Raw genomic sequence first — 24,602 nt, 5'->3', positions numbered from 1 at the left:
TCCCGTCTCACAAGCCCGCAACCTTGGTGTCATCCTCGACTCCGCTCTCTCATTCACCCCTCACGTCCAAGCCGTCACCAAAACCTGCCGGTCTCAGCTCCGCAACATTGCCAAGATCCACCCTTTCCTCTCCATCCAAACCGCTACCCTGCTAATTCAAGCTCTCATCCTATCCCGTCTGGACTACTGCACTAGCCTTCTCTCTGATCTCCCATCCTCGTGTCTCTCTCCACTTCAATCCATACTTCATGCTGCTGCCCGGATTATCTTTGTCCAGAAACGCTCTGGACATATTACTCCCCTCCTCAAAAACCTCCAATGGCTACCGATCAATCTGCGCATCAGGCAGAAACTCCTCACCCTGGGCTTCAAGGCTCTCCATCACCTCGCCCCCTCCTACCTCACCTCCCTTCTCTCCTTCTACTGCCCAGCCCGCACCCTCCGCTCCTCCACCACTAATCTCCTCACTGTACCTCGCTCTCGCCTGTCCCGCCATCGACCCCCGGCCCACGTCATCCCCCGGGCCTGGAATGCCCTCCCTCTGCCCATCCGCCAAGCTAGCTCTCTTCCTCCCTTCAAGGCCCTGCTGAGAGCTCACCTCCTCCAGGAGGCCTTCCCAGACTGAGCCCCTTCTTTCCTCTCCCCCTCGTCCCCCTCTCCATGCCCCCATCTTACCTCCTTCCCTTCCCCACAGCACCTGTATATATGTATATATGGTTGTACATATTTATTACTCTATTTATTTATTTTACTTGTACATTTCTATCCTACTTATTTTATTTTGTTGGTATGTTTGGTTCTGTTCTCTGTCTCCCCCTTTTAGACTGTGAGCCCACTGTTGGGTAGGGACTGTCTCTATGTGATGCCAATTTGTACTTCCCAAGCGCTTAGTACAGTGCTCTGCACATAGTAAGCACTCAATGAATACGATTGATTGATTGATTGATTGATTGATCGATTGCTGTCAGATCCATGTCAGACTCCACTCCAGACTTCATGCCAGATGCTTCGGGTTTCTAGTATTTAGCACAAGGAAGGTCTTTGGGGTTCAAAATAAGGGCAGTAAAAATTAATGCTGCAATTACTCTGAAATGGGTTAAGGTAAGGTTTGGAATTCTTTGGGGCTTTGAGGATTTTTAAATTATCAGATATTTTTTCAAATAATTACAGGGCTTCCAATAGGAAGTTCCATTCAAGTTTGGTCTCCAGCCCTAGAAACTCAAATAAAAAAGTTAATTTAGACTGCTCTGTTCTCTTCGATCACATGTCTATGAAATAATAGTGCCAGGGTGATTAAATCTGTAATTGGATCATAAATCTCAATATTCTGATATGATTACTTCTGCCACCTGAAAAGTCAGTCAAATCAATCAATCAGTAGTATTATTGAGTGCCTATTTTATGCAGAGCTCTGAACTAAATACTGTAAGAGTAGAATGGAGATACCAGACATGGTCCCTGCCTTCAAAGAACATAAAATTTGGTAGTGAAGGCACATAAAATGAATTTCAGATAAATGTAAGAAGGGGACCCATGCCCATACCCATGCTTAAATAATAAGGTATATGAGATATTTCATTCATTCATTCAATCATATTTATTGAGCGCTTACTGTGTGCAGAGCACTGTACTAAGCACTTGGGAAGTACAAATCGGCAACATATAGAGACAGTCCCTACCCAACAACGGGCTCACAGTCTAGAAGGGGGAGACAGACAACAAAACAAAACAAGTAGGCAGGTGTCAATACCATCAGAATAAATGGCATTATAGCTATATACACATTATTAATAAAATAAATAGAGTAATGAATATATACAGATATGCACAAGTGCTGCGGGGAGGAGAAGGGGGTAAGGCAGAGGGAGGGGAGGTGATGGGGAGGAGGTGGAGCAGAAAAGGGGGGGTCAGTCAGGAAGGCCTCCTGGAGGAGGTGAGCTCTCAGTAGGGCTTTGAAGGGAGGAAGAGAGCTAGTTTGGCAGATGTGTGGAGGGAGGGCATTCCAGGCCAGAGGTAGGACATGGGCCAGGGGTCGACGGCGGGACAGGCGAGAATGAGGCACAGTGAGGAGGTTAGCGGCAGAGGAGTCGAGTGTGCGGGCTGGGCTAAAGGAGAGAAGGGAGGTGAGGTGGGAAGGCGCAAGGTGATGGAGAGCTTTGAAGCCAAGAGTAAGGAGTCTTTGCTTGATTCGAAGGTTGATAGGCAACCACTGGAGATTTTTGAGGAGGGGAGTGACATGCTCAGAGCATTTCTGTACAAAGATAATCTGGGTAGCAGAGTGAAGTATAGACTGAAGCAGGGAGAGACAGGAGGATGGGAGATCAGAAAGGAGGCTGATGCAGTAATCCAGTCGGGATAGGATGAGAAATTGAACCAGCAAGGTAGCGGTTTGTATGCAGAGGAAAGGGCAGATCTTGCCATTATTGTAGAGGTGAAACTGGCAGGTTTTGGTGAAGGATTGGATGTGTGGGGTGAATGAGAGAGCTGAGTCAAGGATGGCACCAAGGATGGCACTCACCAATTTGGACACACACTCGATCTCATCATTTCTAACCACTACACAATCTCTTCCCTCAAAAGCTCTGAAATCCCTCTGACCACAACCTCTTCACTTGCCTCCTCTCCCACACACCCCCTCCCCATAAAACCATAAAACTGTACCATTACCCCACAGAGACCTCCGATTTTTGACCCCATCCAATTTTCTCAACTCATCACTCTCCATTTAGCCTCCATACCAAATTGACACTCCAAACACCACCCTCTCTACTGAACTCAACTCACTCACTCCCCTATCCTTTCGTCAATCTTGTCCCACTGACCTACAGCTGTGGATCACCTGCACAGTCCACCTCATTTCCTTTTGGGCACAAGCTGCAGAGTGTTGCTGGCAGAAATCTCAATATCAGGCCGACTTCGTCCACTTCATGTTTATCCTTGCATGCTTTTACTCTGCCCTCTCCTCTGCCCGGCAAAGCCATTCCTCCACCCTCATTGACATGCATGTCCATCACCTTCACCAGTTGTTCCAGACATTTAACTCCCTCCTCAGGCCCCTGTCCCCCTGCCTCCCCCATTCCTTGCCCCCAAAGCCCTGGCCACCATTAGGCGTGAGCTCCCCTGCCTCTCCTCAGTCCCTCCCCCATCTAACCCCCTCTTCAACTCTCCCATCTTTCCCAGCAGTATCTCTAGAAGAGATCTGCCTCCTCTAAAGATCCAACCCCTCTACCTGTGCATCTGAGCCCATTACTTGGTACCTTGTCAAAACTGTTGCTCTCTCCCTACTTCCCACCCTAACAGCCATCTTCAACTGTTCTCTCTCCAATGGCTTTTTCTCCATTGCTTTCAATGGAGGCAGTTGTCTACACCTGCTGTCTCAAATTCCTCTCCTCCAATTTTCTCCTTGACTCCCTCCAATCTGGCTTCTGTCCCCTTCACTACACAGAAACCACCCTCTCAAAGGTCACTAATGATCTGTAGCCATAGCCCACCTGCCCAGAAAGCATTTTCTGGGAGATTTACAGGGAAGCATCCACCAACTAACATACTTGACTTTTCTCGATAAAGTATATAGCTTGTTTAGACTTCAGTATATAGGTTTCCCGCTGCCACCTCAAACTCGATACGTTCCCAACTAAACTCATCTTCCCTTCAAGATCCTTTTTCTCGCCTTAACACTCCCATCATAGCTGATAGCACCACCATCCTCCCCATATCTGATGCCTGTGGCCTTGGCGTTATCTTTGACCCCTCCCTTTTTTTCCAGCCCCATATTCTGTCTGTCTTCAAAGCCTGTCAAGTTTACCCCTGCAACATTTCCACCCCTTCCTGTCCCTCCATCCACATAACCACCATGCCGATCCTGGGCACTCAGCTTGAAGTCCTTATCCAGCTTCTGCATCATCCTCTACCCACTGACCTCTCTGCCTCCAGCCTCTCCCCTCTCCAGTCCATTTTTCACCCTGGGCCCAGTTCACAGTCTAAGTAAGAAAGAGAAGCATGCCTATTTTACATATGAGGAAACTAAGGCACAGGGAAGTTATGTTATTTGGTCAAGGATTAGAACCCCTGTCCTCTGACTCCCAAGCTTGTGCTCTTTCCACTAGGCCACACTGCTTGAGAGGAGTGAAGCCTGGGTGGAGCGGGAGAGGAGCAAAGGTAAGTAGGAGGGGAGAGAGCTATTTATGTGCCTTAAAGCCAATGATCAGGAGTTTCCTTTTGATGGGGGAGAGCAATGGGCAACCATTAGAAGATTATGAGGAGTCGGAAGACATGTGCAAACAATGTTTTAGAAAAATGATACAGGCAGCTGAGTGAAATATGGACTGGAGAGGGGAGAGGCTGGAGGTTGGAAGGAGGGAGTTGTAGTAGTAGAGACTGGATGAAACAAGTGCTTGCATGGTAGCAGTTTGGATGGAGAGGAAAGGACAGATTCTGGAGATGTTGTAAAGAAAGAACTAACAGGATTTGTGACTACCTGAAATGTAGGTTGAAAAACAGAAAGGAATCAGCATGGCCCTTCAAGGCCCTACTGAGAGCTCACCTCCTCCAGGAGGCCTTCCCAGACTGATCCCCCTCCTTCCTCTCCCCCTCCACCCCCTCTCCATCCCCCCACCTTACCTCCTTCCCCTCCCCACAGCACCTGTGTATATGTATATATGTTTATATGTATTTATTACTCTATTTTATTTGTACATATTTATTCTATTTATTTTATTTTGTTAATATGTTTTGTTTTGTTCTCTGTCTCCCCCTTCTAGACTGTGAGCCCACTGTTGGGTAGGGACTGTCTCTATATGTTGCCAACTTGTTCTTCCCAAGCGCTTAGTACAGTGCTCTGCACACAGTAAGCGCTCAATAAATACGATTGAATGAATGACTGAATGAATGGCCTAGTCGAAAGAGCACAAGCCTGACAGTCAGAGAACCTGGGTTCTAATATCAGCTCTACCATTTGCCTGCTGTGTGACCTTGGGCAAGTCACTTAACTTCTTTGTACTTCCACTTCCTCAGCTGTAATGATGGGGATTCAATACCTGTTACCCCTCCTACTTAGACTGTGAGCCCCATGTGGAACAGGGGCTGTTTCCAACCTGATCGATTTGTATCTACCCCAGCACTTAGAACAGTGCTTGTCACACAGTAAGCGCCTAACTCGTACCATTAAATAATACTTCTCTGGCCATTCCTTTTAGGTCTCTTTAGCTGTCCCCTCCTCTGCCTCCCACTCCCTAATGGTCATTGTCCCTCAAGACTCAGGTTTGGGTTCTCTTGTATTCTCCATCTACACTCACTCCCTTAGGGAGTTCATTTCTACCCATGACTTCAATTACCATATCTTTTAGGATGACTCCTAAAGGTGTGACAAGATGTGACAAGATGACCCCAGAGAAAGCAGTTCATACAAAGTGGAAGGGATGGAAGCTGGATTGTAGAGGGTGAAGGAGAAGGCTGGAGGAGAGGAAGTGGAAACAGAGGGTGTAAATAACCCATTCAAGGAGTTTGGACAGAAATGGGAGGGAGGGAGATGGAGGAGTAACCGAAGGTGCAGTGGGATCCAATGCAGGCCTCTAGGATTGGAGAAAAATGGTCACTTTTGAAGGCAGAGGGGAAAGAGCCCATTAGAGAATGAGTGGTTGGAGAGAGCAGACAGAGGGAAGAAGAATGGGCTCAAGTGTTTCTAGAAAGTGAGAAGAGGTGGAGTTGGAGGCATAGGTAGAGGGGATCAATTTTGGAAGCAAGATGGTGATTTCCTCTCAAGAGACAGCTGGCAAGGATGAAAGAGTTGATATTAATTTTTATATTTTTTGGGTCCATTGTTCCCCCTCTACCCATCCGCTGTCAACTGCCCTCTTAAAGACCCCACAATCCCAGTCCGTTTCCCAATCAATCAATTGTATTTATTGAGCACTGTGATGTTCCCAGGATTCTCAGCCCCAAATCCAGGCTGAAAGAGACCCTAGGGTCACCTTAGGGGTGCCCAGTCTCCTGTTAGCCTCTGCTGGGACCTAAAGCCCTTCTCTTTCCTTTTTGAAATGCCTTTCTTCCCATTTCATCTCAGGTCCCCAAATCCTAAGCATCTCCCCGAAAGCATAGAGATCACTGGGGACTATCCTACTGCTTCCCTCCTGGACCCAGCCACAGGACGCCAGTGGACAAAGCGCTCCCTCCCAAGCCCAGACTCCTCAGCCTGTGTGTCTCCTTGAAACTCAGAGTTCCCCTGGCAGATGCCAAGATCAGATAATCTTAATAATGTTTAATAGTATTCTTAATTCGGCAACAATAAAACAATTCATGTTCAAACCTCCTTTCCGTAGATCTAATACATTTCCCCCTTGGACCCTCTGTACTTTTCTGCAGGCAACCCAGGGCTCATGTTAGGCTGCTCCTTCTCCCTCTTACTTTCCTGGGGTATCACAGGTTCTAGTCTTTCCTTCTCCAAGTCATTTGGAAACAGGGCCTCTCAGTGTTCTTTATACCCCTTAGAGGTAGGAGCCTCCCTCCTCCGGAGTCCTGACTCTGGTTCCCATATCTTCAGGGTGTCCTAACCCTCACCCGGGATCATTTCTGCTCCTTCCCTGTGCCCTGTGTCCATCCAGCGTTCACAGCTCAAAACTTTCCTGAGTCCTGCTCTCCCAGTCACACAGTTCACAATCTCTTGCCTTATAGATGGGTCTCCTTCCCCAACCACCTGGCCCCCTACTTCTTCTCCAATCCTTCCCTCAGGTTGACTCGGCTCCAAGTACTGCAATATATGCCATTAATTACACTTCCCTCAGGGAAGGTCACCACAGAGCGACCCTCTTGACTTCCTCTTCCCCATCCTGAGGGTAGGGGCTAGTTGGACTGACCGTCAAAAGTGCTTGCTGGGTGCAGAGTATTGTACCAAGTGCTTGGGAGAGTACAGTATAATAGAGTTGGTAGATATGGTCCCTGCCTACAAGGAGCTTAGTTGGGGAGGCAGACATTAAAATAAATTAGAGCTAGGAGAAATGGCAGAGTGTGAGGATATGTACACAGGTTCTTTGGGGATGGGATGGGGTGAATATCAAAGCACTGAAGGTGTACAAATCCTAGGGCATGCATCGATAGTGAGACCCATGTAGAACAGGGAGTGTCTGACATGCCTATGTTGCATCCACCCCAGTTCTAAGCACTTATCAAATATGAAAATTATTATTTTTAAGGAATAGACCTGTTCGCTCTGGATACTGTGTGGAGGCTGTCACTTCTATCAGGTGAAGAGCAGACTGGCCCCTTTGTTTAGACAGCTACAGCTGCAGCCACCAGTTGCAAGGTGGCTGACATACACTCTCAGGGGGAGAAGGAAAGGAGAAGAGAGGGGTGGAAAAAAGAAGAGCAGATGAGCCCAGCAGCATCAGATGGAATAATTGAAGAGACAGAATGAGGCCAGGATCAATCAATCAATGGTAGTTATTGAGCACCTGCAGCACACAGAACACTGAACTACGTGCTTGAGTGAGAGCAGTAGGATTAGAAAGCATGATCCCTTCCCTCTAGCAGGGGAGACAGACACTAAAATAATGTACAGATAAGAGGAAGAAGGAAAATTATATCTATAAATGAGTTAGTACTTAAGAAATAGGGTATATAAACTATGCAGAGAAATGGCTACAGGTGGTGGTAAATACACATATGAAGAGTTGGCTGACAAGTGCTAAAGTGGTAATCGTGGGGCTATAATATTAGAAATTAACTGGGGAAAACCTCCCAGAAGAGCTATGATTTCAGCAGCACTATGAAGATGGGAAGAACAGCAGTCTGAAGGGGGAGGGAGTTCCATTCATTCATTCATTCAATCGTATTTATTGAGTGCTTACTGTGTGCAGAGCACTGTACTAAGGCTTGGGAAGTACAAGTTATAAAACATATAGAGACGGTCCTCACCCAACAACGGGGTCGCAGTCTAGAAGGGGGAGACGGACAACAAAACAAAACATGTGGACAGGTGTCAAGTCATCACAGAATCAGGACGTGAGCATGAGTTGGATGGTGGGGGCAGGTAAGAATGAGGCCCAGTGAGTAGGTGAGCTTCAGAGAAACCAAGAGAGTGAGAGGAGATAGCTGATTGAATGCCTGAAATCTGATGGTCAGGAATTTCTGCTTGTTGCAGTGAGGAAGGGAAGATGGACAGAGGTGAGCGGTGAGGAAGTGAGGTGCGGAAATTCAGGTGATGGGGTTGGAGGGGAGCAGTGGCTGGAGAAATGACCCGGGCCTCACAGGTGTGTCTTGAGGGGAACTAAAGGCCACAGGTACATCCCTAGGGGAGGAAAGGGGGATACCTGCAGGCTGAAGCTAACAACTTGATCCAACAGCAAAGTGTCACTACATTATTCTGTACTTCCCAAGTACAATGCCTTCCACCAAGTGAGCCTTCAGTAAATGCTACTATTACCATTACTAATATTATTATTATTATTATTGCATTTTTTAAGCACTTTGTGCCAGGCACTGTACTAAGCTCTGAGGTGGATACAAGCAAATCAGGTTGGATACGGTACCTGTCCCATGTGGGGCTCACAGTCTCAATCCCATTTTACAGATGAAGTAACTGAGGCACAGGGAAGTGAAGTGACTTGCCCAAGGCCACACAACAGACTAGTGGCGGAGCCGGGATTAGAACCCATGACCTTCTGACTCCCGGGCCATTGTTCTATCCACTAAGCCATGCTGCCTCTACTCCTACTACTATCACTACTGCTTAGAACAGTGCTTTGCACATAGTAAGTGCTTAACAAATACTATTATTATTATTACTATTCCCAGTAATACCGCTATCACCACCACTACTACTACAAGATGCTCCAGATTGTGACACAGAGGAAGCAAAGGTCCAAATTCCAGTTACTTTGCTGTTTTCAGTCATTTTGGAGCAGGATAACCTCCCCCTCCCAGCACACACATGCCTTCATCCCTCCTCTAATTTCCCTTTTAAAGCCCTAGAAATCATCACCAGGTTCCTATTGATATCCAGGCTGGGGCAGCTGCTATTTCATTTTATTTTATGCTGTTTGTTAAACGATGGGGTAAATACAAGATAATCAGAGAGGACACAGTCCCTCTCTCATATAGGGCTCACAGTCTTAAGCTCCATTTTACTAATGAGGTAACTGAGGCACAGAGAAGTTAAGTGACTCGGCCAAGGTCGCACAAGACGGGTAGCCGGGATTAAAACCCAGGTCATCTGATTCCCTGGCCCATGGTCTTTCCACAGGGCCACGCTGCTTCTCAATTTATGAGAATTGGTTCCAGGGGAAGCTCTTGGGGCCTTTGTATTCCAAATTTTACTTTTGATTTCTTTCTAGTTGACCTGGAGAGGGTTTGACTTTTGTCAGCTACACCCAGATGTGTCCTGAGACCACTGTGTGTGTGTGTGTGTGTGTGTGTGTGTGTGTAAATCTAGCAGAACTTTATCGTAGTTACGGTTGTGGTGTTTCTCAAGTGATTGCTTATTATGTGCAGAGCTCCATGCCATATGCTGGGGGGGGATTTAAACAGATTAGGCCTGGTCCCTGTCCCACATGGGGTTCACAGTCTACAAGGGGATGAACAGACGAATAGAACAAGAACAGCGAAATACAAAACAAGCAACAATTAATTTCACAATGCAAGAGAGCTTCCTTACACGTCTCCTCGTTCTACCCACGAGATGGCGAAAAAGAGGCAACAGGCTGCCATTCGAGTCCTTGCCCACGAGATGGCGATAGAGAGGCAGCCCCCAACTCCCAAAGTATTTATTCGGGGATCTGAGAATTGTATTAGGTGCCGGGAAAAAGTACACGGGTGAGAATTAGAAACGGTCCCTGGCCCCCAACAATAAAGCGGGGAGAGTGCTGGCCAAAGATACGTAAGGAAAGATGAAAGGCTTAAAAACACGTCCACAGGATAATAGCAATCTAGGAGCTAATATTTACACCAGCCCCAGCCACAAGCGCAGCCATAACCACAATTATCCCAATGTTGTAAAAGTTGAGAAGGCATCGCTCTACCACTGATTTCTCATTCTTCCTAGACTGGAGCAGGGCCTGTGGGGAAAATCCAGTGATGTGGATTCTGTGCAGTGTCTCTCTGGAGCTGTAGGCTCAGCAGGGAATTCCAGTAGAACGGGATGACTGGGGTCCAAGCTGCCAGCGTTTCCTCACCCCTCTCTCTTTTTCCCTTCTTTACTGCCTCCCTGAGTGAGCTGTTGATAAATGCTGGGGAATTTCCCTAATTTCCTTATTCTTTATCATTCCTTTTTCACCATTCCAGGGCTGCTGTCCCAAGTGAACTTGTTCCCTCATCTGAGGGTGTGAATAGCCTCTTGTCTTATGCTGTCGAGTCATCTCTGACCCATAGCATCACCATGGACACATCTCTCCCAGAACGTCCCTCCTCTATCTTCAATCATTTTCAAGATGGCAAGAGTTTTCTTGGTAAAAAAACAGAAGTGGTTCACCACTGCCTCCTTCTGTGCAGTAAACCCGAGTCTCTGCCCTCGACTCTCTCCCATGCCGCTGCTGCCCAGCACAGGGGAGTTTTGACTTGTAGCAGATTGTCTTCCACTCGCTAGCCATTGGCTAAGCTAGAAATGGAATGGGTATGCCTCTGCTTGACTCTCACTCCTGTAGTTGAGACTGGTAGAGTACTGGAAACTCTCCAGGTGTGACCCTGAGGTGGGGAATGACCTCTAAGTAGAAGCAAATCCTGACAGAGACTGGTGCTTGAGAATCAGTGTGAACTAGTGGGAAGAACACAGACCTAGGAATCAGAGGACCTGTGTTCTAATGCTGGTTCTGCTACTCACTCGCTGTGTGACTTTGAATAAATCACTTGACTTTTCTGTGCCTCAGTTTCTTCATCTGTAAAATGGGGATTAAATCCCCATTTTCCCTCCCCCTAAGACTGTGAGCCCCAAGTGGGACAGGGACTGTGTCCAATCGATTTTCTTGTATCTACCTCAGTACCTAAGACAGCGCTTGGCACACAGTAAGTGCTTAAGGAACACCACACTTGTTATTACCAAAAGCTACCCCGAAGGTGATATTTATAATGAAAGGTACAGTGTTCTCTTGATTATCTGCATCAATATAGGGGAGCACTGACATAGATAATCAGAACTCTGGTCAGAGGTGAAAGTAAGTCAGAAGGGAGCAGTATGCTATTCTGGCTCAACAGAAGTGCCCATAAGGGGTTCCAGAATGAATTATTTGGAAATGCCAAGCTTTCCTCTACCCTAGCTCCAGCTGTAACCAGGGGTACAGGCACGGGCAGGCACGGGCATGACATGACAGTTTCTCCACCACTCTAGGCAGGGTGGTGGCCACTGGGCTGGGCCCCGGAGAGGATGGGGGCATGGGGGCGGGGGATGTCTCCAGGGTGGGGGTGGGAGAAAGCCAGCTCCTGCCCCTTGTTGCCTCAGGAGACCCAGGACTGGCTTGAGTTTTGGGGGCAGGTGGCAAGGGGTGGGGGGGAAGGGGCACATATGTGTACATCTGAGAGGGGGTGGGGAGAGGTTGAAGAAAAAGAGAGCTGCCCTTCACTTTCTCAGTTGACGCTACTGATGGTGAGACCCATTGTGACTGATAGCCTTGTCTTTTGTGCACTTATATGTTAAGAGGTTTATCCTAAGCAGGACCTTTCCCTATTTCCAAACCTGGTTCTTCACATCCCATGACTTGCAAAGTCTTTGCTCCAGACAAGCATCCTAAACCCTGGTAGCTGCCTGTCAGGCTGGTCTGTCTGTGGTACTGGTCTCCCATCTGTTCCCTGCTCCATCCCTTTATCTGAGACTGGGCTTCACTGGGTCTCTAAGTGGTTTATTCTGTCCTTCTGATTTGCATTTCAGTCCCAGAGCTGTGCTGCTGTGGCCATTTTTTCAATGCCAGTGAGCTGACAATGCTTTCAGGTACTCATTCATTCAATCATATTTACTGAGTGCTTACTGTCATTTTCTGAGTGGGTTTTGTAGATGGTGCAGCTGAAACTGGATAGCTATCATGTAGCAGGCCCAGGAACCTATAAAACCTTCAACTTGGTATGGCCCTTATTGGCACTCTCGATCCATATCCCACCACCCAAAGGAAGTGTATTTGGGTGGTCTCTCCATTAGTGGTGAGGACTTTGGTTGAGTCATCCACACTCTCTTGCCCAGTCCCTCAGCAGGCAATGCTATGCACTGTGAGAAGAGTGGCTGGGGTGAAGTTGTGGTTTGTCTTTGTGGCACATAATACCTCTGGGTGCCCTCCTCAGCCACAGGCTCCCCGGGGTCCTCATCCTATTTATGCCCAGATGCAGGTCGAAGAGCTCCTATTGGATGTACAGATCAGTGGGGTTGTCACTGAAAATCCAGGGGCAGGAATCAGGGAACAAGGAGGGAAGGAAACCTGGGAACAGTGCAACAGCAAGGAGAGAAGGGAAAAAGAAAAATTTAAAAGAAAAAAGAATACAAGGTGGGTGAGTGCACCAGTAGACAGGCAAAATACTTCACTGTCCACATCCTTAGCTAGGGCTGGGAGAGGTTGGAAAAATTATTCCCTTGTCCCTACTGGGCCGAGCCAATGAAAAAGCATCATGGCTTATTGGAAAGAGAATAGGCGTGGGAGTCAGGAGACCTGGTTCCTAATCCTGGCTCTGCCACTTGCCTGCTGTGTGATCTTGGGCAAGTCATTTCACTCCTCTGTGCTTCAGCTTCCTCCTCTTGTGAAATCAGGATTTGATTCTCGTCCTCCCTCCCTGTTAGGCCGTGAGCCCTGGGTGGGACAGGGATTGGGTGCGACCTGATGATCTTGTATCTACTCCAGCACTTGGTATAGCGCTTGGCACATAGTGCTTAATAAATACCACATTATTAGAAGTGCATATTACCTGCTCCCTTTCCCCTGTTTGTCAGAGGGCCAAGGAGAACCTCCAGGGGGGTTGGGGGCTGGCAGAGGAACAAGGTACTCATACGAGCAGTCACAGGACCAGCTGGCAGAAAGGAGAGGCCTCAAACCCAAGGTCAGAAACATCCCAAACATGCAACGAGGATTGGGAGAGCCTGCAGATGCTGTAAATATTCAGAATCAGAGCCCAAGGGCTTCCAGGCCTGGAACCAACTATCCTCTTCTCCTCTCCCACAATTCCCAACTCACGTCATCTGTTTTCTTGCTACCCATACCCTTCACACAGTGCCCCACTTCAGGGACATCACTCATGAAGTTCCCTGGCTCTCACTTTCCTTCCCTTTCCCTTTTTAACTGAATCACTTCCCTCCTTCAAAACTCTACAAAATAAATGCTTCCCCCGCGAAGCCTTTCTCTTCTTCTCCTCCCGCTGTCTAGTTCCAATTTGGGGGTTTTATGTTTATAATATGTGCCAGGAACATTACTAAGCAGTAGGGTAGATATGAAATAGGTTGGAAATAGTCCCTGTCCTACATGGGGCTCACAGTCTACGTAGGAGGGAGGAGGATTTAATTCCCATTTTAAAGATGAATCAACTGAGGTCCAGAAAAGTTAAATGCCTTGCCCAAGGTCACACAGCAAGCAAGTGAGGATTAGAACCCAAGTCCTCTGATTTCCAGGCCCATGCACTTTCAACTAGGCCGTGCTGCTTCCTGCCATTCACTTTGGTTATCGCAGTTCTTGATTACCACTCTATCAAATATGTAGCTGATATAGATTTGGTTAAAAGGATGCCCAAGACAATGTATTTTGGTGAGCTCAGTACCAGAGCATGCTCCAGAGACCACCTGAGGGGAAGGCACAAAGACATCTTCTGAGGGATGCTCTCAGGGCACTGGTTCTGGGGCTCAGGAACTTGTCCTTCAATCAATCCATCAATCAAAGTTATTCATTAATTTTTTTAAGGTTCTTGTTAAGCACTTGCTATATGCCAGGCACAGTAAGGGCACTGGGGAAGATACAAGATAATGATAATGTTAGAACTTTTTGAGGGTTACTATGTGTCAAGCACTGTTCTAAGTGCTGGGATGGAGACAAGTTATTCAGGTTGGACAGTCTCTGTCCCACACAGGGCTCACAGTCTTAATCTCCATTTTACAGATGAGGTAACTGGGGCCCAGAGAAGTGAAGTGACTTGCCCAAGGTCACACAGCAGACATGTGGCAGAGACGGGATTCTGACTCCCAGCACTGTACTCTATCCACTAATCCACACTGCTACTTCCCCACCCCTGTTCTGACTGGGTGACTCACACACCTCTCAGTCCACCAAGAGGACAGCAGTATCCCGGGTTGGTTTTGCAGTTTTTGTGTCTCAAATAATTTACAGCAGGCTGTGGGAGATGTCTGCTAGTTATAATAATGATAGTGATACTGATAATAATAATATTTATTAAGTACTTACCATGCAGCAAGTGCTGGGGTAGATACAAGATCATCAGGTCACAGACAGTCCCCTTTCCACATGGCACTCATATTCTAAAGGGCAGGGAGAATTGATATTTAATCCTCATTTCCAAATTCCAGTTGAAGCAATTGAGCAACCGAGTAGGGATGTGACTTGCCCAAGATCACACAACAGACAAGTGGCAGAGTCAAGATTAGAACCCAGGTCCTCTGACTCCCAGTTCCGAGCTCCTTCCCTAGGCTACACTGCTACTTGATGTCAGGTGACATCATCAGCATTTATGTACTTGTTTTTAACTCTCTTCGGCACTGATGCATATATACTTATTCAATTGTATGTTCAATTATTCATTTTATTTTGAGAAGAAATATGGCTTAGTGGAAATAGCATACATAGGCCCGTGGGTCAGAAAACCTGGGTTCTAATCCTGCTCTGCCACTTGCCTGCTGTGTGACCTTAGGTAAATCACTTAATTTCTCTGAGCCTTTTTCCTCATCTATAAAATGGGAGTAAAACACCTGTTTTATTTAGTCCCCCTTAGACTGTGGGCCCAATATATGACAAAGACTGTGTTTGATTTAATTATCTTGTATCTACCCCAGAGCTTAGTACAGTGCTTGGCACATAGCAAGCACATAACAAATACCACAATTATCATTTGTGAATGCTTTCATGTCTGTCTCCATGTTGAACTGTAAGCTCCTTGTGAACTGGGAATGTGTTACTTGCTTGTTTTGGACTCCCAAGTACAGTGTGTTGTCCCCAGTTGGTGCTCAATAAATGCTGCTGCTACTACACTACTACTACTTCTACTAATATTACTACTATCAGTCAATCATATTAATTGAATGTTTACTATGTGCAGAGCACTGTACTAAGGGCTTGGGAGAGTACGATACACCAGAATTAGCCGACATATTCCCTGCCCATAATGAGCTTGAGGGGGAGACAGACATTAATATGAATAAATAATTGTAATATGTAACTTAAAGATATGTACATAAATGCTATGAGGTTGGGGGCAGGGTGAATATCAAGAGTCCAAAGGTCACAGATCCAAGTGCATAGAGGATGCAGAGGGCAGAGCGAGCCAGGGAAAAGAGGACTTAATCGGGCAAGGCCTCTTGGAGGAGATTGTGACTTTAGTGATGCTTTGAAAGTGGAGAGAGTGGTGGTCTGGTATTTATGGAGGGAGAGGGAGTTCCAAGCTAGGGGGAGGATGTGAGAAAGGGGTCAGTGGCAAGAGAGACGAGATCTGGGCATGGTGAGTAAACTGGTGCTAGAGGAGTGGAGTATGGGGCCTGGGCTGTAGTAGAAGATCAGTGAGGTGAGGTAGGGTGGGGTGAGCTGACTGAGTGCTTTAAAGTCAGTGGTAAGGAGTTTAGTGCTACTACTAAAGGATACTATATCTGGGTGTCTGTCTCCTTTTAGGTAAATGCTAGTGAGTTTGACTTACTAAAAGCAGTCGAGCTAAGTTGGGCAAACATGCAGTCGGGATGTTTCTGGGCTCTCGTTCCTAGTATGCTGAGTGACCTTGAATGAGTCACTTAACCTCTCTGTGCCTACTGGGTATTGACCCTCCAACCCTGCTACCTGGGCTGGGGCAAAGAGCATCATTGGTTTTAAAAAAAGAGCAGCACTGACTATGCAGAAATTAAGTGCCACATAAATGCTAAAGAGTGGAACATTTCAGGGAGATCATCAACCAAGTATTTATGGCATCTTGTATTTTCCAGAACAGTGAATAGGAATTATTGATTTAAAGTGAAATAGATGGAAATAAAAACCTCTTACTGCGCACTACCTGACTGAGTATATCACTACATGCACTTCAGTAAGTGTTTGGCTTCAGAATAGTGTAACCATAGCCTTTTCTGGTCAAGGGAAAGGCTTGTGGTCGCCCTCCAAGGAACCAACAGATTGAGCCGCTGGATCAGGGGGCTTTGAGCTGGTGCTGTTTGAGTTGCCTATTTGGGAGGTGGCTAGCTGCCCAACTGGGCCCCCAGCCAAAGCTACAAGCTACAAGTACAACCCTAATGAGGCTTTGGATCGCAGCAGGCTTTGACTCCCTCCTGAATCAAGGGCAGAAACTGTGTCTTGTACTTCTGCTCTGTGTTTCCGAAGCTTAGTCCGGTGCGCTGCACACTGTTGACACCCAGTACAGCATTCTGCAGACAGGAAGCACCCAGCACAGCTCTCTGCACAACGTAGGAGCCCAGGATACTGGACTGATGTACTCAGTAGGCATCTGGTACAGACCTCTTCGCCCAGCAAGCATACAGAATAGTGCTCTGCAACCAGGAAATAGCCACTGTTGATGCTGCTGCCCCAGTGATGGGCACATTTTCCTGGTGACTGGAAGTGAGCTGCAGCTTTGGAGGGAGAAGAGGAATGAGAGCAATTCCCTCCCGCTCTGTGGAGACGTATAGGATGTTTCTTCGCAGGGATTTTCCTTGCCAAGCAGTTCCACAGAGACAGACCTCAGAACCTGGCTGGTCCCCACATCCAAGTTCAATGCTGCTGCTCTAACCCCGTACACACAAATTGCCTATTCATGGTATCCCGATCTCATCTTTCCACTGTCAATCCCGTGCTCGTATTCCCCCTCCTGCCTGGAACTCCCACCCCCTTCACCGAACAATAATTGTGGTATATGTTGTGTGCTCACTTTGTGCCAAGCACCGGGGGAGATATAAAATAAGCAAACCGGACACAATCCCTCTCCCACGCAGGGCTCACAGTCTGAGGGGAGAGAGAACAGGAATTGAAGGATTGAATACCAATTTTGCAGATGAGGAAATTGAGGAAGTTAAGTGACTTGCTCAAGGTCACACAGCAGGCAAGTGGCAGTGCTAGCATTAGAACCCAGGCCCTCAGACACTCAGGTCTGTGCTCTTTCCACCAAGCCACGCTCCTTCACAGCTGTCAGACCTCCACTCTCCCCATCTTCAAAGCCTTACTAAAATCACATCGCCAGGAAGCCTTTCCTCACTAAGCCCTCATCTTCCCACCCTATTCTCTCTCCTGTGTTGCCTATGCTCTTGGGTCTGTACTCCCTAAGCACTTCAATACTTACCCCGTCCTCATCCCCATCCCCACGGAGGAAACAGCATGGCATAGTGGATAGAACATGGGCCCGGGATTCAGAAGGTCATGAGTTCTAATTCCAGCTCTGCCACGGGAGTCAGAAGGTCATGGGTTCTAATTCCAGCTCTGCCACTTGCCTGCTGTGTGATCTTGGGTAAGTCACTTCATTTCTCTGTGTCTCCGTTACCTCATCTGTAAAATGGGGATTGAAACTGTGGGAAACCCACATGGGACAGGGACCGCGTCCATCCCAATTTGCTTGTATCCACCCCAGCACTTAGTATAGTGCCTGGCATATAGTAAGTGCTTTATAAATACCACAATTATTGTTATTATTCGCACTTATGTGCATATTCATTCATTCATTCAATCGTATTTGTTGAGTGCTTACTGTGTGCAGAGCACAGTACTAAGCGCTTGGGAAGTACAATTCAGCAACACATAGAGACAACCCCTGCCCGCAACAGGCTCACAGGCCAGAAGACGGGCTCACAATGTCCAGCTAGACCAGCTCTTTGGGGTATCCTGGCGCTGCCAGAGCAGAGCCCTCTGACCTCCATTCCCCGAGCTATGGTGGCAGCTCTAATGGGTTGCCTAATGGAAAGAGCATAGGCCCGAAAGGCATGAGACGCGGAGCCCTTGTCCAGCTCTACCACTGGCCTGCTGGGTGACCTTGGACAAGTCACTGAACCTCTCTGAGCCTCAGTTTCCTCATCTGTGAAATAGCCCCCCTACCTTTTAGGTTGTTTTTTCAAACGGCATTTGTTAATTGCTAGGCACTATTCTAAGAGCTGGAATAGATACAAAGTAATCAGGTTGGACACGGTCCATATCCCACAAGGGGTTCACACTCTTAATTCCCATTTCATAGGTGACGTAATTAAGGCACAGAGAAGTGAAGTGACTTACCCAAGGTAACACAGCAGACATATGCCAGAGCCAGGATGAGAATCCAGGTCTTTCTGACTCTCAGGCCCGTATTCTATCCACTAGGCCGTGTGGCTTCTCAGCGTGGGGCAAGGACTGGGTGGGATCCCATTATCTTCCATTTACCTCAGTCTTTAGCACAGTGTTCAGTGTTAGGGCTTATCGAATCCCACAATCAATCAATAGTAAGTGCTTAATAAATCCCACAACCTAGCACTAGTAATTGTTTAATAAATCCCACAATCAATCTATTTTAAGGGCTTAATAAATACCCTAATCAATCAATTATAAGTGTTTAATGAATGTCTTAATCCATCAATAGTAAGTGCTTAATAAGTGCCATAATTATCATTTCCCTGTCTGTAAATCTTGGAGGTCTTCAGATCAAACATGCAAAATATGGATTCTCGCAAATTTAGGATGCCTCATACTGTTTGGTCTCTCAAAATTGTGGCTAATACATATTCTAAAGATTTTTTAAAAAATGCTTCATTTTCCTGGTGGTGCTATGTGAGCAGTGAAGGTCATAGACAGACACCAAATCCACTTCAAGCAGAGAAGACATTCTGTTATAAGCTGTGGGTGGCTGAGACATGAACTAACCAATGGGATGTTAAGCAGTCAGAGTGTTTCTGTCGCATAGAGATCGGAGAGCTCGCCTGTGTGAGTTCCCTCGTAATGTTCTAGGGTTGGGCGAGAGCAGGGGTTTTTGTCTTCATTTTATGGAGTGGGGAAACTGAAAGTCTGAGAGGCCTAATCAATCAATTTGAGCGCTTATTGTGTGCAGAACACTGAACTAAGCACTTTCACTGTTGTAAGCCCTTAGTAAAGTGCGAATGACCTTTCCAAGGTCACACAGCATCTGGAAGTCAGACCATATGAACGATGGAAGTCATCTGCTTTTGTTTTTCCTCACACTATTCTTGAAGCAATCTGAAATGACACTTCTCAGATGAGGAAAGCACAGCTCTCTAGATTTTTAAAGGCTTCCTAATATCCCACCTCCTCCAAGAAGCTTTCTTCAGTTACTTCACAGCACCCCATGTTTCTTCTAGACAAAAGCCTCTCTTAACATCCATGTATTCTGTATCCAGCCTCAGCACATATGTATGTATATTTATTTATATATTAAATTATTAATCAGTTAGTTCATCCTGACATATTTGCATGCTTTTTTCATCCTCCCATTCCCACATTTCCTAAATGACTTTAGTCTGTCTCCCCATTTACAGTATAAGCTTTTTGAGGGCAGGGAAATTGTTTTTTCCTGTTAATTGCTACTCTCCCAAGCATCGAATGCCATGCAGTCATTAGGCAGTAACTGATTGATTATAATTATAATTTTTTTTTGTTGGCATTTATTAAGTGCTTCCTATGGGCTGTCGTGGAAAAAGGCTATGGTAAATCACTTGGTAAACTACTACCACTGCTACTACTACTACTATTACTGCTACTACTATCCAAGGCATTTCCCTTTATCCCTTGAATACTACTATCATCAATCATCAGTTGTATTTATTGAGTGCTTACTATGTGCAGAGCACTGTACTAAGTGCTTGGGAATACTAATTTGTTATATTAAGTACCTATTATGTTCCAAGCATAGTGGGGTAGAGGCAAGGCTATCAAGTCAGTCAAGTTCATATCCCACAATCTATCTTGTTTCCCGATTACAAATGAGGAAACTGAGGCCCAGAGAGGTTAAATGACTTCTCCAAGGTCACACAGCAGGCCTGTGGCAGAGGTGGGACTAGAATCCAGGTCTCCTGGCTCTCAGTCCTATGTACTCTCTGTTGGACCATACTGTCTCCCCAGAACAGGCTCCACAGTCAGAATGCCTCATTTTCCTCTCAGGTATTAAGCTTCACACAGGTCAGACAATTCATTAGAGATGGAATTTTCTCATTTGATCAAATGTTAATCAATGTACATTTCTCTAGGGCCATATTGCCAATGTTTTAAGGATAAAAAACATGCCTTGGGTTTTCACACTCAACAAATGCTCTTTCCATCTAGTGCTGGATGTGTAGGTTGTACAGTAGCACTCTCCTGTCTTCTGTGGCCAGTCTCTTAACCCCTCCGCTGCTAATCCATCCACAGATATTTAGCCCCAGAAACCTACAGGCAAACTCACTTTTAATATTTGGCTTCAAGTGAACGTCTTGAAGCACCCAGCGCAAACTCTGCACCCAGAAGGCACTCAGTATAGTGTTCTGTAAACAGTGGGTGCCCAGAACACAGCTCTGCTCACCATAAGCACTCAACCTAGACCTTCAGAGCAGTGCTGTACCTATTGTAGGTGCTCAAGTGTAAGATAAGATCATGAACAATGAAGTTCTGGAAGGTACTCAGTCTCCAAACATCGAAGCTCTGTTCATCTTAACACAGTTTTGCTGGGTGGGACATGGGAGGAGAATGAGCAACAGCAGGATACTCAAACAGCTGCTGTATAGAGAGCTGTAATTGGGCATTTGCAAGTCAGAAAGGCCAAGGGAGGGTTTTAAGGACTTGGCAAACAATGCCTCAGACAATGTTGCATCCCTCTAGACTGTGCGCCCGTTGTGGGCAGGGATTGTCTCTCTTTATTGCTGCACTGTACTTTCCAAGCACTTAGTATGGTGTTCTGCACATAGTAAGCGCTCAATAAATATGAATGAATGAACGAATGAATGAATAAATCCCACCTGAAAGCTAGGAGTCAGTGGCTGAGGACAGACCGGCACGACACATGGTTCTCAAGAAGGGAGTGACTTTGAGTAAAAGCTTCATTTGGAAAGAGAGGGAAGGAGACAACAGAGGAAATGAAGAGCCACCACTATCACCCCTACAATACAACAAGGGACAGTCTTTGTATGCCCACCGTGGCCTGGTCTGTGGGTCCTACATTCATTCAATCATATTTATTGAGTGCTTACTGTGTGCAAAGCACTCTACTAAATGCTTGGCCTTCTTAGCTACACATACACTCAAAGATTAATTAATTAATGAATGAATTAATGATGGCATTTGTTAAGCGCTTTCTATGTGCCAAGCACTATTCTAAGCACTGGGGGAGATACAAGGTAATCAGGTTGTCCCACATTGGGCTCACACTCTTAATCCCCATTTTACAGATGAGGTAACTGAGGCCCAGAGAAGTGAAGTGACTTGCCCAAAGTCACACAGCTGACAAGTGGTGGAGCCAGAATTAGAACCCATGACCTTTGACTCCCAAGCCCGTGCTCTTTCCACTGAGCCACGTTGCTTCTCATATGGACTTCACCTTCTGTGGCATCTTCGAATACTAAGACAACTATAGACACAGTGCTCTACACCCAGTAGGCACTCAGTACAGTGTCCTCCACAAGGTACGTGCACAGTAAACATTTTTGACAGTGACTCTGATACTTTTCTCCAGCCAGACCTGGTCCTGACACGTATATCCAGGAAGCACAGGTGGGTTTATGTTCATCTAGCTGGGCATTGGCTGTTAATAGCATTTGGAAATACCGTTCAAAACAACATTTTTTTCTCTTACCAAAGTTTAGCTCATGCTTACATGTGTATGCACCCTCATTCATTCAATCGTATTTATTGTGCAGAGCACAAATCGTATTTATTTACTGTGTGCAGAGCACTGTACTAAGCACTTGAAAAGTACAAGTTAGCAACATATAGAGACGGTCCTTACCCAACAATGGGCTCACAGTCTAGAGGTGGGAGACAGACAACAAAACATGTGGACAGGTGTCAAGTCATCAGAATAAATAGAAATAAAGCTAGATACACATCATTAACAAAATAAATAGAATAGTAAATATGTACAAGTAAAATAAATAGAGTAATAAATCTGTACAAACATATATGCAGGTGCTGTGGGGAGGGGAAGGAGGTAGGGTGGGGGGATGGGGATGGGGAGAGGAAAGAGGGGGCTCAGTCTGGAAAGGCCTCCTGGAGGAGGTGAGCTGGTGGAGACCCTCCTGGTCTCCCCTTTATTTCTAGTTGACTTGACTGTGATGGCTCCCTTCACCCTAACCCTTCTCTCTGTAGCATTAGTACATTATGGGGTCCTGTATACTGCTTACTTGCAATTGCTTTGTCCTTTGACAACCACCATTTGGATGTCCTGCTGACACCTCAAACTCAACATTGTCTTATATTGATAATAATAATAATAAAAATTATGGATTGAGTGTAGTGCATATTAAGTGCCAGGCACTGGGATACGCACATTCCCTGTCCCACATGGTGCTCACAGTCCTCTGCCACTAACCTCCTCACTGGGGCTCATTCTCGCCTGTCCCGCCGTCGACCCCTGGCCCATGTCCTCCCCAGGCCTGGAATGCCCTCCCTCTGCACATCCGCCAAGCTAGCTCTCTTCCTCCCTTCAAAGCCCTGCTGAGAACTCACCTCCTCCAGGAGGCCTTCCCAGACTGAGCCCACATTCCTCTCCCCCTCCCTATCCCCTCCGCCCTACCTCCTTCCCCTCCCCACAGCACCTGTATATATATTTGTACAGATTTATTTCCCCATTTATTTTACTTGTACATATTTACTATTCTATTGATTTTATTTTGTTAATATGTTTTGTTGTCTGTCTCCCCCTTCTAGACTGTGAGCCCACTGTTGGGTAGAGACTGTCTGCATATGTTGCCAACTTGTACTTCCCAAGTGCTTAGTACAATGCTCTGCACACAGTAAGCACTCAATAAATACGATTGAATGAATGAATGAATAGGTAGGAGGGAGTAGGATTCAATCCCTATTTTACAAAGGAGGAAACTGAGGCACACAGAAGTTAAATGAGTTGGCCACGGTCACACAGCAGGCAACTGGCAGAGCTGGGATTAGAACTCAGGTCCTCTCCACTAGGCCACGCTAAACCTCCTCTTCCCCTAAACCTTTTTCATCTCAATCGATAACTCCACTATGCTTCTTGTCCTAGAAGCCAGCAACCTTGGTGTCATTTACTATTCCTTGCTATCTTTCAATTCTCAATTCACAGAGTGGTGCAGTGGCAAGAGCACGGGCTTTGGAGTCAGAGGTCATGGGTCCGCCACTTGTCAGCTAGGTGACTTTGGGCAAGTCACTTCACTTCTCTGGGCCTCAGTTCCTTCATCTGTAAAATGGGGATGAAGACTGTGAGCCCCCTGTGGGACAACCTGATCACCTTGTAACCTCCCCAGCGCTTAGAACAGTGCTTTGCACATAGTACGCACTTCATAAATGCCATTATTATTATTATTATTATATTCCATCTATTGCAAAATCCTGCCAGTTCTTCCTGCACAGTATCTCCCTTCCAAACTGCTACCACCCTGGTCCCAGCTCTTATCTATTGTGACTAGACTATTCCATCAGCCTCCTCATTGGTCTGTCTACCTCCTACCTCTCCCATTCCCCAGTCTATACCACATTTTGTTGCACATATAACTGCTTGGCCCACATCTCTCCTCTCCTCAAAACCCTACTGTAGCTCCTTCAAACTCTTCGCATCAAACTGAAACTCCTCGCTTCGGGGCTCTGGCCTCACCTTACCTATCTGCTCTCTTCATCCACTATTCCCCAACTCACTCTCTTCATTTTTCCTAAGCCAGTCTTCTAGTTGAACTGCATTCTCATCTAGCTCACCTCCATCCCCTCATTCCCGCTGTTTCCCTGGTTTAGAACTCCCTCCATCCTCCAGGCTGGGAGACCACAACTCTCCCTATATGCAAATCCTTCCTAAAATTCCACTTCCTACAAGCCTTCCTTGATTAACTACCCAGCATTTTAAACTTTAGAAACCCATCAGCCAAATCAAGCACTTTTGAACTTATTTATACCCATCCTCAATCAGCAGTCATTTATGCATTTTTATTCATACTTTGGTTGTAAATATTTTCATTTGGCTCCCCAGTTAGATTGTAAGCTCTTTCTGGGCAGGAAATTTGTCCCTTTGTTATTTTGGACTTCCCCTGAGCCTAATACAGTGGCTCACACCAAGTGGGTGCTCAATAAATGCTACTACTACTACTACCACTTCTACTACTACTACCATTTCTGCTACTAATAACCAAGGCATTGCCCTTTGATCCTTGAATACTGCTACTACTAATTTGTCATATTAAGTACTTACTATGTTCCAAACACTTTACTAAGCATTGGGTAGATACAAGAAAATCAGTTCAGCTCCAGTCCCTGTCCCACATGAGGCTTGCAGTTTAAGGGAGAGGGAGCACAGGTATTGAATCCCCGTTTTACAGATGAGGAAACTGA

General features: G+C 46.3%; 1 non-coding gene across 1 annotated transcript; it reads right to left on the bottom strand.

Annotated features, from left to right (window-relative positions):
* Positions 1-10,543: 10,543 nt before the first annotated feature.
* Positions 10,544-10,680, bottom strand: LOC119920001. The gene has a single exon (XR_005447773.1). It is a non-coding gene; the product is annotated as a small nucleolar RNA SNORA7 (small nucleolar RNA).
* Between the last annotated feature and the right edge of the window lie 13,922 nt (positions 10,681-24,602).

This window comes from Tachyglossus aculeatus, chromosome X1, assembly GCF_015852505.1.
Source record: "Tachyglossus aculeatus isolate mTacAcu1 chromosome X1, mTacAcu1.pri, whole genome shotgun sequence".
Lineage (NCBI taxonomy): Eukaryota > Metazoa > Chordata > Mammalia > Monotremata > Tachyglossidae > Tachyglossus > Tachyglossus aculeatus.
This window is presented reverse-complemented; position numbering and strand designations above follow the sequence as displayed.